Raw genomic sequence first — 9,581 nt, 5'->3', positions numbered from 1 at the left:
TCGCAGGCTGCCTCGCAGGCTACTTCGCAGCATGCGGACGAGCCTCGCGGGTGACTCTCACGTTTGCAAGAGGGAACGTGACCCTCGCGTTCGTACAACGGTACGACCCTCGCTTTCGCAAAAAGGAATGTGACCCTCGCGTTCGCAAGGCACGACCCTCACGTTAGCGCGAGAGTGCAAGAAACGCGACCCTCGCATTCAGACGTTACTGCATGCAACATTTACAATAATTAATTTATTTGTTGTTACAATCATAATTGTTATTATAATTTGTAACAATCAAATTGACTGTGGGTGACCCTTAAACTGGCCTTAGACGCCTATAAATAGTGCCCATTAGGGCAGTTCTTGATACATACAGAAAAACACACTGAAGCGTTCGAGCTGTTGTGCTGCTGCCGTAGAGTTTGAAAATGTGCAAACTTTAGTCTGTGCCCGAAGGAACATAGCACTGAACCGAAAGGTTTTTACAGATCGAAAGATATTTGTCTGAACCGAAAGGTTTTACAAATCAATAGATCTTTATTTGAATCGAAAGGTTTTGAACCGAAAGGTTTTAACAAATCGAGGAGATCGTTGCCTTGACCGAAATGTCTTATAGATCGAGGAGATCTTGACAGTACTTGGTTGGTACATACTATTGTATTATACTGCTGTTTCTAAAAGCAGTTTGACCTAGGGATCCTTGCACCGAAATAGGCCAAATATTGTTTTAAACACAGCGTTTCACAAACGCACAACAGATAACTTGAAAAAGTTTTAAAATACAGCACTTTAATCGCTTTCATTTCTCACTGATTTAGACACAGCGCCAACAAGTATATCAACTGGTACTCCCGATTCCTCAAGAAAAACTGGTACTCCCAATATTTTCTCTTTTATTTTTATTTTAAAAAATTGGACGAATATCATTGTAATATTCATCAAAATCTCTAGTTTAACAATCCAAACCTTTCCATAAACGAGAGATCGGAAACTATTATTAAAACCAAGCTCAATTTTTCCGCTAAAAAAAGAAATAAAAATTGAATCAAGACCCGCTCAAATAACTGACTAATTAACCTCTACAAAACTTTGACAAAGTTGCAACGTTTGTAGCATAAATCAGCGAAGGGGACAAAACCCAGGTCAAAATTCTACAGATGAGCGAGAGGAACCCTAAAACACATCAGAAGAACAACTCAACAACCCAGAAGGAAGCAGAGTTGAAAACCATGCAATTAATTTTTCATAACTTACCAATTTACAGCAAAGAGGCTCGCCTTTGAGGGGGAGAGAAGAGCCGACCGATCTTGTGAGCAACCATGAGATTACCGGCAAACTTTTTTGGGGCTTTTGCTATTTTGGGGTGAGTACCCTTTTAGAGCTGCAATTTGCACTTTAGTAGGTTATTTCTGTATATACACCTCTTAAATCATGGATATTTGTGAAAAAACCCTTAAATCTCAGTATTTGCAAAATTAGTCTTCAAATCATTGATTTTGAAAAATAATATACCCAATCATCCTGTTATGAACTTTATTGGTACGGCGAGTGAACTTTTGATTATTGTTTTGGTAATTTAACATTTCAAGTCTCAGAAAGTATGATTTGTTGAATTAGGGTGTATTTTTTTTCTAAAGCTAAGTATTTTTGTAGTTTTGCAAACATTGAGATTTGGGGATAGTTTTGCGAATACCGAAAAGTACATATAAATAGCCTAAATTGTTTTAAATTAACACATTAGTACCTTTATTATGCAAACCTGAAAATTATCACCTGAATGTTCCATATAATTCATAACCTAATTATATAACTTTATAACTAATATGTTTGTTGAATTTATTATTAAACATATCCAAATTCTAGTTTTAAATTATAATTTGGATATATTTAAATCAGAATTTAGGTACGGTTAATAGCAAATTACACAAATATTAAAGGCTAAAAAGCTCTAAACTTAACATGTAAATGTTATATGCGGATACACAGGTGAAAAGTTTTACAGCCTGCATAATAGAGGATACCAACGTAACAGTGTTAAACAACTTAAAATATACAAATGTTATGGGAAACAACTTAGGGTATATAACTGCAAAGTGAGTGAAACTATTAGGTTTTTAAGCGCTATTTACGTTACTTTGATCAGACTCGCTGCTGAATCTTGACACAGTATTCTTTTCTAGGGTTCTGAAAGGCCGCAGCTTCTAAATTGGTCTCATGCTCTTCTAAAATTTTCTTTTTTCACGGATTATGAAAGGAAATTCTTGGTGGATAACGTTGCCCCAATGGAGATAAAATTTTCAGATTGGGAAGCTTTGGAAATTAATAATGAAGGTATGCTAATACTCAGATGTATATCTATATGAATTTCCTTGTTATTTTTGAGGTTATTACTGTTAGTTTTTTTTGTTTCCTATTTGTTATGCCGTTCTAATTTATTCTTTGTCATTGTTTTTTAATAATTTATTACGTCCCCTATGATGACTTGTCTTGAAGTTTCCATTTATAGCTAAATTTCTTTAACAAATTAGTTACTGCTGCTGAAGGAATTGTGTCCTTTAATCGAATGTGCAATTACTAATTATGGTATGGGACATTTAATGGAGATTTACAATCCGGTTATTTTAGGTAGTTATAGTGCTTTGCTAGAAGCCAACTATGATTTATGGACTTTATGTTATAAAGTTCATTGCTATTATAACTGGGTCCTACGAGGTCACACCCTAAGAGTTTGTGGACTGGATATATTGGGAGAATTATTATATAAAGTATATAATATAAAGTTATATAAGATATAACTTCAAAATAGAGTTTATTAATAATAAGGAGTTATTGTTAAATAAAGGATAAATTTATTTATAAATGTTATAAAAGATAATATTTAATTATAGAATTAAATATGACTTTAATTAGTGGATTATATTTAATTATAGAATTAAATATGACTTTAATTTGTGGATTATAAATAAGAGTGGTTTTTCTTTTAGAAAATCCAATCCAATTCTACTTTTTCTATATACGTGAAAGTGTTACTACTTTCTCTCCCAAAAACCTTTCATCTTCAACCTAGCAGTTGATTTCTAAGGATCCAGATCTTTGCTCGGGTGGATCAACTAGAGGAGTTTTCAAGTGAGACTCTTAATCTCTCCATTAGAGAAGGCTTTGAACACGCATCAAGAGGTAATCGTTTTTCCTTTTTTTTTAATCCAATTGATTTATGCAATAGATCCTTCGTTTAGATGTTAGGAAAACGTTTCCTGCAATTCCGCTTAGAGCATCTAAAGTTTCTACAGTGGTATCAGAGCCTCTTGCATAAATTAATTGGATCAAATTTTAATCTTACAATTTGATGCATGTTCATGATTTTTTAGATTCAATAAGCATAGATCATATGTTTGGATTAATGCATAATAAATACGATTTATTTTATAAAATATTTGATATTTTATTTGATAAATAAAGATTTAATTGTTCTGTAAGATCTATATATATCTTATTTGGTTAATTTTGAATTAACATAAATATTTGATTCTATTTCTTGGCAAATTACTAATTAATATTAGATATTAATTCCATTCACAGTCTTATTGAATTAAAATAATGAGAAATCGTTTCTAATTTTAAATAGTTAATATGATTAATTATTTATGCTTTTTATTTGGATAAATTGCATGTCTTACTTGAATAACATTTCATTGCATGTACGTTTAATATTATGATATTATTGCATGTGGTGACTAGTATGGCCCAAATTAGGATAGATAAACACGATCTGCGTATCGTTATGTATTTTTTGTAATTTAAATTTATGCAAGAAAGTTTATTCAAATTTATGTAACACAAGAAGAAGAAGATCCTATGATGACTAAAGGATGGTGATCCAGAAAGTCAAGACTATTGAAGATTAGATCTCTTTAGGAGCCATACTAGGATCTAAATTTTTATTATTGCATTATGTGAATGTTTTTATTATCTCTTGCCTTGCATGAATGCTTGTTTATTTAGTTCGCTTATATATAGACAACCATTACATGCTAAAAGTCCCTTAAAAGAATATTGAGATTATGCCTTTCCATGTCATAACCATGAGGCCCTTGGAATTCGTTGGATAGTTTTCGCCCTAGCGAGGTGTCCTTCCTTGACCTTGGGATAGTGCGGGTATGTCTAATAGGGGCATGCTGCCTTGATATGGTTATACTCAACAAGAGGCCAAAAGATTTAGTTTTGGATCTTGAGGCATAAGGATGAGTTAACATATGATGTGGCCATCAACCAAGAATTATAAAGTGTTATAATTAGTAAAGCATTTACTTACCTTGATTACATGAGATTTGGGGAAGTGCCTTAGTACGCTCAAGTTTCATCTAAGATAGGATCTTGGAATTATTTTACTCACAAGGGACAATATTATATTGAGTAGAATAAGCAATAACTTGTTATTTAGAACATGTCTAAAATAAAGTTTTTTGCATTTCAAGCGTAATTTATCTGCATATTTCAATTTCTGTTTTGTAGTTACTATGTCTACTGAACACCTCAAATTCACGCTCCGCTCAATTGTTGAGAAAAACAAGTTGAACGACACCAATTTTCTTGATTGGGAACGAAATCTGAGAATTATTCTCAGGTCTGAGAACCAAGAGGATGTCCTAGAAACACCCATCCCAGAGCTGATTGTCAACTCATCTGATGAGGATAAGGCACGTCACAAAACAATATGCGAGAGGTCAAGGAATGTTACTTGCCTCATGCTGGATGCCATGGAACCGGGTCTTCAATAGAGGTTTGAGGATCAGGATGCCTATATAATTATGAGAAATCTTAGAGATCTCTTTAAGGAGCAGGCCAGGATTGAGAGGTATGAGACCCTTAAGTCCATATTGCAAAGCAAGCTCGAAAAGGGGAAACCAGTGGGGCCACATGTTTTCCACATGATAGGCCTGTTTGACAGGATGGCTCGACTTGGGAACTCCTACAATGTTGAGATGGCTACAGATATGATCATGTATTCCTTACATGATGGATTTGCCAATTTCAGGCAGATGTATCACATGGGACCCATGGGTAAGACCCTCAATGAGCTGCATGCTATGCTCAAAACTGCTGAGCAAAATGTCTTGGTTGAACCTAGGAAGGATGTTCTTATGGTCAACAAAGGGAAAGGGTTTAAGAAAGGGCCACAGAAGAAGCAACAGTCTCAAGGGAAGGGCAAGACAGTTGTTCCACCTAAGGGAAACACACCTAAAATAAAGGTGGCTGCTGAGCATGACTGCTTCTACTGCAAGGCTAAGGGGCACTGGAAGAGAAACTGCCCCAAATATCTGGAAGATAAGAAGAGGGGTGCCTCTGCTTCAGGTATTTGCGTCATTGAAATCTTATCAACTAACTCCAATTCTTGGGTATTAGATACCGGTTGTGGTTCTCACATTATTTCGAATGTGCAGGGACTACGAAATAGGAGACGGTTGCAGAAGGGTGAGATAGATCTTCGCGTTGGAAATGGAGCAAGAGTTGCTGCACTTGCCATTGGAGATTATAGTCTACCGCTACCTTCTGGCTTGGTTTTAGAACTTTATAATTGTTATTTTGTTCCTTCTATTACTAAGAATTTGATTTCAATTTCAGTTTTGAACCTTGAGGGTTATAATTTTGTCATTAAGGATTGTTTTTCTATTTTTAAGAATGACATCTTTTATGCTCAAGCCCATATGAATAATAGTGGATTATACATATTGGATCTCAAATCTGAAGTTTATAACGTTGATACAAAACGGCAAAAGTCGAATGACATAAGTGAAGCCAATCTATGGCATTGTCGCCTAGGCCACATTAGCATTAAACGCATGAAGGAACTCCAAACAGTTGGTAGCCTAAAGTCATTTGATTTAGAATCATTTGAAACATGTGAATCATGTCTAATGGGTAAGATGACAAGGTCACCTTTCAAAGGTACAAGTGAAAGGACTACTGAGCTCTTAGCTCTCATACATACCGATGTGTGTGGACCTATGAGCATAGAAGCTAGGAGAGGCTATCGATACTTCATTACATTTACTGATGATTTTAGTAGATACGGGTATATCTACCTAATGAAACATAAATCTGAGTCTTTTGAAAAGTTCAAAGAATTTCAGCATGAAGTTGAGACACAAACAGGCAAGAAGATAAAGGCACTTCGATCAGATCGAGGGGGTGAATATCTGAGCCAAGAATTCGACCATCATTTGAGGAGTTGTGGTATTCTAACACAACTGACTCCACCAGGTACACCACAACTGAATGGTGTGTCTGAGAGGAGAAACAGGACATTGTTAGACATGGTCCGCTCAATGATGAGTTTTGCTGATCTTCCTACATCCTTTTGGGGTTATGCCCTCACTACCGCTGCGTTCACACTAAACAGGACTCTGTCCCGATCAGTTGACAAGACACCACATGAGATATGGTTTGGGAAGCCTCCCAGCTTGTCATTTCTGAAGGTTTGGGGATGCGAGGCTTATGTAAAGCGTTTACTATCTGATAAGCTCGCACCCAAATCAGACAAATGCTTCTTTATAGGTTACCCCAAGGAAACGAGGGGTTATAATTTCTACAATCCCGTTGAGAACAAGGTGTTTGTTGCTCGGGATAGTGTCTTTTTGGAAAAGGATTTCTTTTCCAAGAAGTCAAGTGGGAGAAATGTTCAGCTTGATGAGATTCAACCTGAGCAACAAACCCTACAGCATGAGGACATAGAAGATGTCACAGAGGAACTTGATTTTGGAGGCGTACCTTCTCAAAGGGAAACCACCCATATTCAAGATGCAATTCCTCTGGTAGATGAAGCACCCGAGGTCCCACATACTGATGTGGTCAATCCTCCTGCTAAAGTCTCTCCAGCTGTTGGACCACTTTGGAGATCAAACAGGCCAAGGCGGCAACCTAGACGATATGAGGATTTCGTCTTGAATGCTAGCATTGACGTTCTACTTTTAGAGAATGATGAGCCTGCTACCTATAAACAAGCAATGGCGAACCCCGACTCCGAAAAATGGCTTGAAGCCATGAAATCCGAAATGGACTCCATGTCTGAGAATCAAGTATGGGACTTGATAGATTTGCCTGATGGGGTAAAACCCATTGGATGCAAATGGGTCTTCAAGATCAAGACAGACAAGGATGGAAATGTTTCTGTCTACAAGGCAAGATTAGTTGCCAAAGGATTTAGACAAGTTCATGGTATTGACTATGATGAAACGTTCTCACCGGTTGTTATGATCAGGTCCATTAGGATAATCCTAGCAATTGCCGCTTATTATGATTATGAGATATGGCAAATGGATGTCAAGACCGCTTTTCTAAATGGATATTTAGAAGAAAATGTATACATGATGCAACCAGAAGGTTTTGAGGATCCAGAGAATCCTAGGAAAGTATGCAAGCTTAAGAAGTCTATCTATGGACTTAAGCAAGCATCCAGGAGTTGGAATTTTCGTTTTGATGAAGTGGTCAAAAAGTTTGATTTCAAGGTTTTGAGGATCCAGAGAATCCTAGGAAAGTATGCAAGCTTAAGAAGTCTATCTATGGACTTAAGCAAGCATCCAGGAGTTTGGAATCTTCGTTTTGATGAAGTGGTCAAAAAGTTTGATTTCATCAGATGCGAAGAAGAGCCATGTGTTTACAAGAAGTTTAGTGGGAGCAAAGTGGCCTTCCTGGTTCTATATGTGGATGACATATTACTCATTGGAAATGATATTCCTATGCTGTAGACAGTCAAAGAATGGCTTAAGAAGTATTTCTCAATGAAGGATCTAGGAGCGGCAGAGTACATATTAGGCATTAAGATCTATAGAGATAGGTCTAAGAGGCTTATTGGTCTAAGTCAAGGAACTTATATAGATAAGGTCCTTGCTAGATTTAATATGGTGAATTCTAAGAAAGGATTCCTTCCTATGCAACATGGCTTACGTCTCAGTAAAAGCCAGTGTCCTAAAACACCAGGTGAAATTGAGAAAATGAGTAGGATTCCCTATGCCTCAGCCATAGGATCCATCATGTATGCTATGACTTGTACTCGCCCAGATGTTGCGCACGCTTTGAGTATGTGCAGCAGATACCAATCAAACCCTGGAGAGGCACATTGGTGTGCAACCAAGAACATTCTAAAGTACTTGAGAAGAACTAAGGATAATGTCTTAGTGTATGGAGGTGATGACAAGCTGATCGTCAAGGGCTACACTGATGCGAGTTTCCAGACAGATAAAGATGATTTTGAATCTTAGTCTGGATATGTCTTCATTCTGAATGGAGGAGCCGTCAGTTGGAAGAGCTCAAAGCAAGGGACAATAGCAGATTCTACAACGGAAGCAGAGTACATTGCTGCTAGTGAAGCAGACACTGAACATTTTGGGTCATAAATCTAAAAATCGCATTATCAGATCTCATTTTATAAGATCAGAGGAGACAATTAGTAGATATTTTAATAAGGTATTACAAGAAATTATTTGCCTGCGTGGACGCTACATGACACAAGCCCCCAATGACATTTCCCAAGAGATCGTTAACAACTCGCTATACTAACCACATTTATATGTATAATCAATGAAAGTAAATTTTAACTTAGGTGTGTGATACGTATTATAGGATTGCATTGGTATGATAGATGAGACTCATGTTGATGCAATGCTTTCGATTAACCTTGTTGCACGATTTCAAGGCCACAAAGGTGTTACACAGAATGTGCTTGCAGCTTGCACTACTGCAAAGGGGACTATTGGCGACGGAAAAATCCGTCGCCAAAAGTCCAAATTCCGTCGCTAAAAGTTTTAGCGACGGAAAAAAAGAAATTCCGTCGCTAAAAAGTCGTCACTATTGTCAGGGTAGGTAAATCTACCTTTAGCGACGGCAAATCCGTCGCTAATTTATAGCGACGGATATATAGCGACGGAAAATCCGTCGCCCAAAAATTATAATTTGGCGACGGATTTTCCGTCGCCAAAATAAACTTTTAGCGACGGATATATAGCGACGGAAAATCCGTCGCTATATAATTTTCTGTCGCCAATATTTATTGGCGACGGAAAATCCGTTGCTAAAAGTTATTTAGTGCACATCTGGCGTGTCAGTTTTCCGTCGCTAAAAGAGCTTTTAGCGACGGAATATCCGTCGCTAAAAATAATCTGAATTTTTTTAAAAAAAATCTAAAAATAAGAAATTCCTGTACAATATATTTCACAACAATAACCTGTACAATAAATTTACCCAACACAAGCACATATAACACATATTTCACGCATATATAACAATTATTTCACTAAAAACATAATAAATATCCCAACATTAGAAATGTTTATACAGCACACCCAACATTAGAAATGTTTATACAGCACACCCATTGTTTTTAATGTTAAAACAAATAAACTCAGTCCCGATCATCATCATCCTCATCCTCATCACCAACTCCACCTTGTCGAGAAGTCCCAGCCTAAAAAAATAAATAAAACATTATAGAGCAATACGTACATCATCAAAAACTAAATTTTACAGTAAAATAACAAATTGTAAAACAACAAGGCATAACATGCAAGTATAGCAATAATAGAGTATCATGGCATATTCTT

General features: G+C 36.5%; 1 protein-coding gene across 2 annotated transcripts in view; it reads right to left on the bottom strand.

Moving 5' to 3' along the window:
- The window catches only part of LOC109849473 (THO complex subunit 7B-like), a 13,047-nt gene extending 11,680 nt beyond the window's left edge, over positions 1 to 1,367 (bottom strand). The window contains exon 1 of one of the 2 annotated variants that reach the window (XM_020419309.1): positions 1,240 to 1,367. The gene's annotated coding sequence lies outside the window, so the exon portion shown is untranslated. Of the gene's footprint in view, positions 1 to 1,062; positions 1,159 to 1,239 lie in introns of those variants that run through there. The other variant, XM_020419310.1, reaches the window with a different exon arrangement.

The sequence above is a fragment of the Asparagus officinalis genome, chromosome 7, assembly GCF_001876935.1.
Source record: "Asparagus officinalis chromosome 7, Aspof.V1, whole genome shotgun sequence".
NCBI classification, from domain to species: Eukaryota; Viridiplantae; Streptophyta; class Magnoliopsida; order Asparagales; family Asparagaceae; genus Asparagus; species Asparagus officinalis.
The sequence above is the reverse complement of the archived record's forward strand: the minus strand, read 5'-3'. Positions and strand labels throughout refer to the sequence as shown.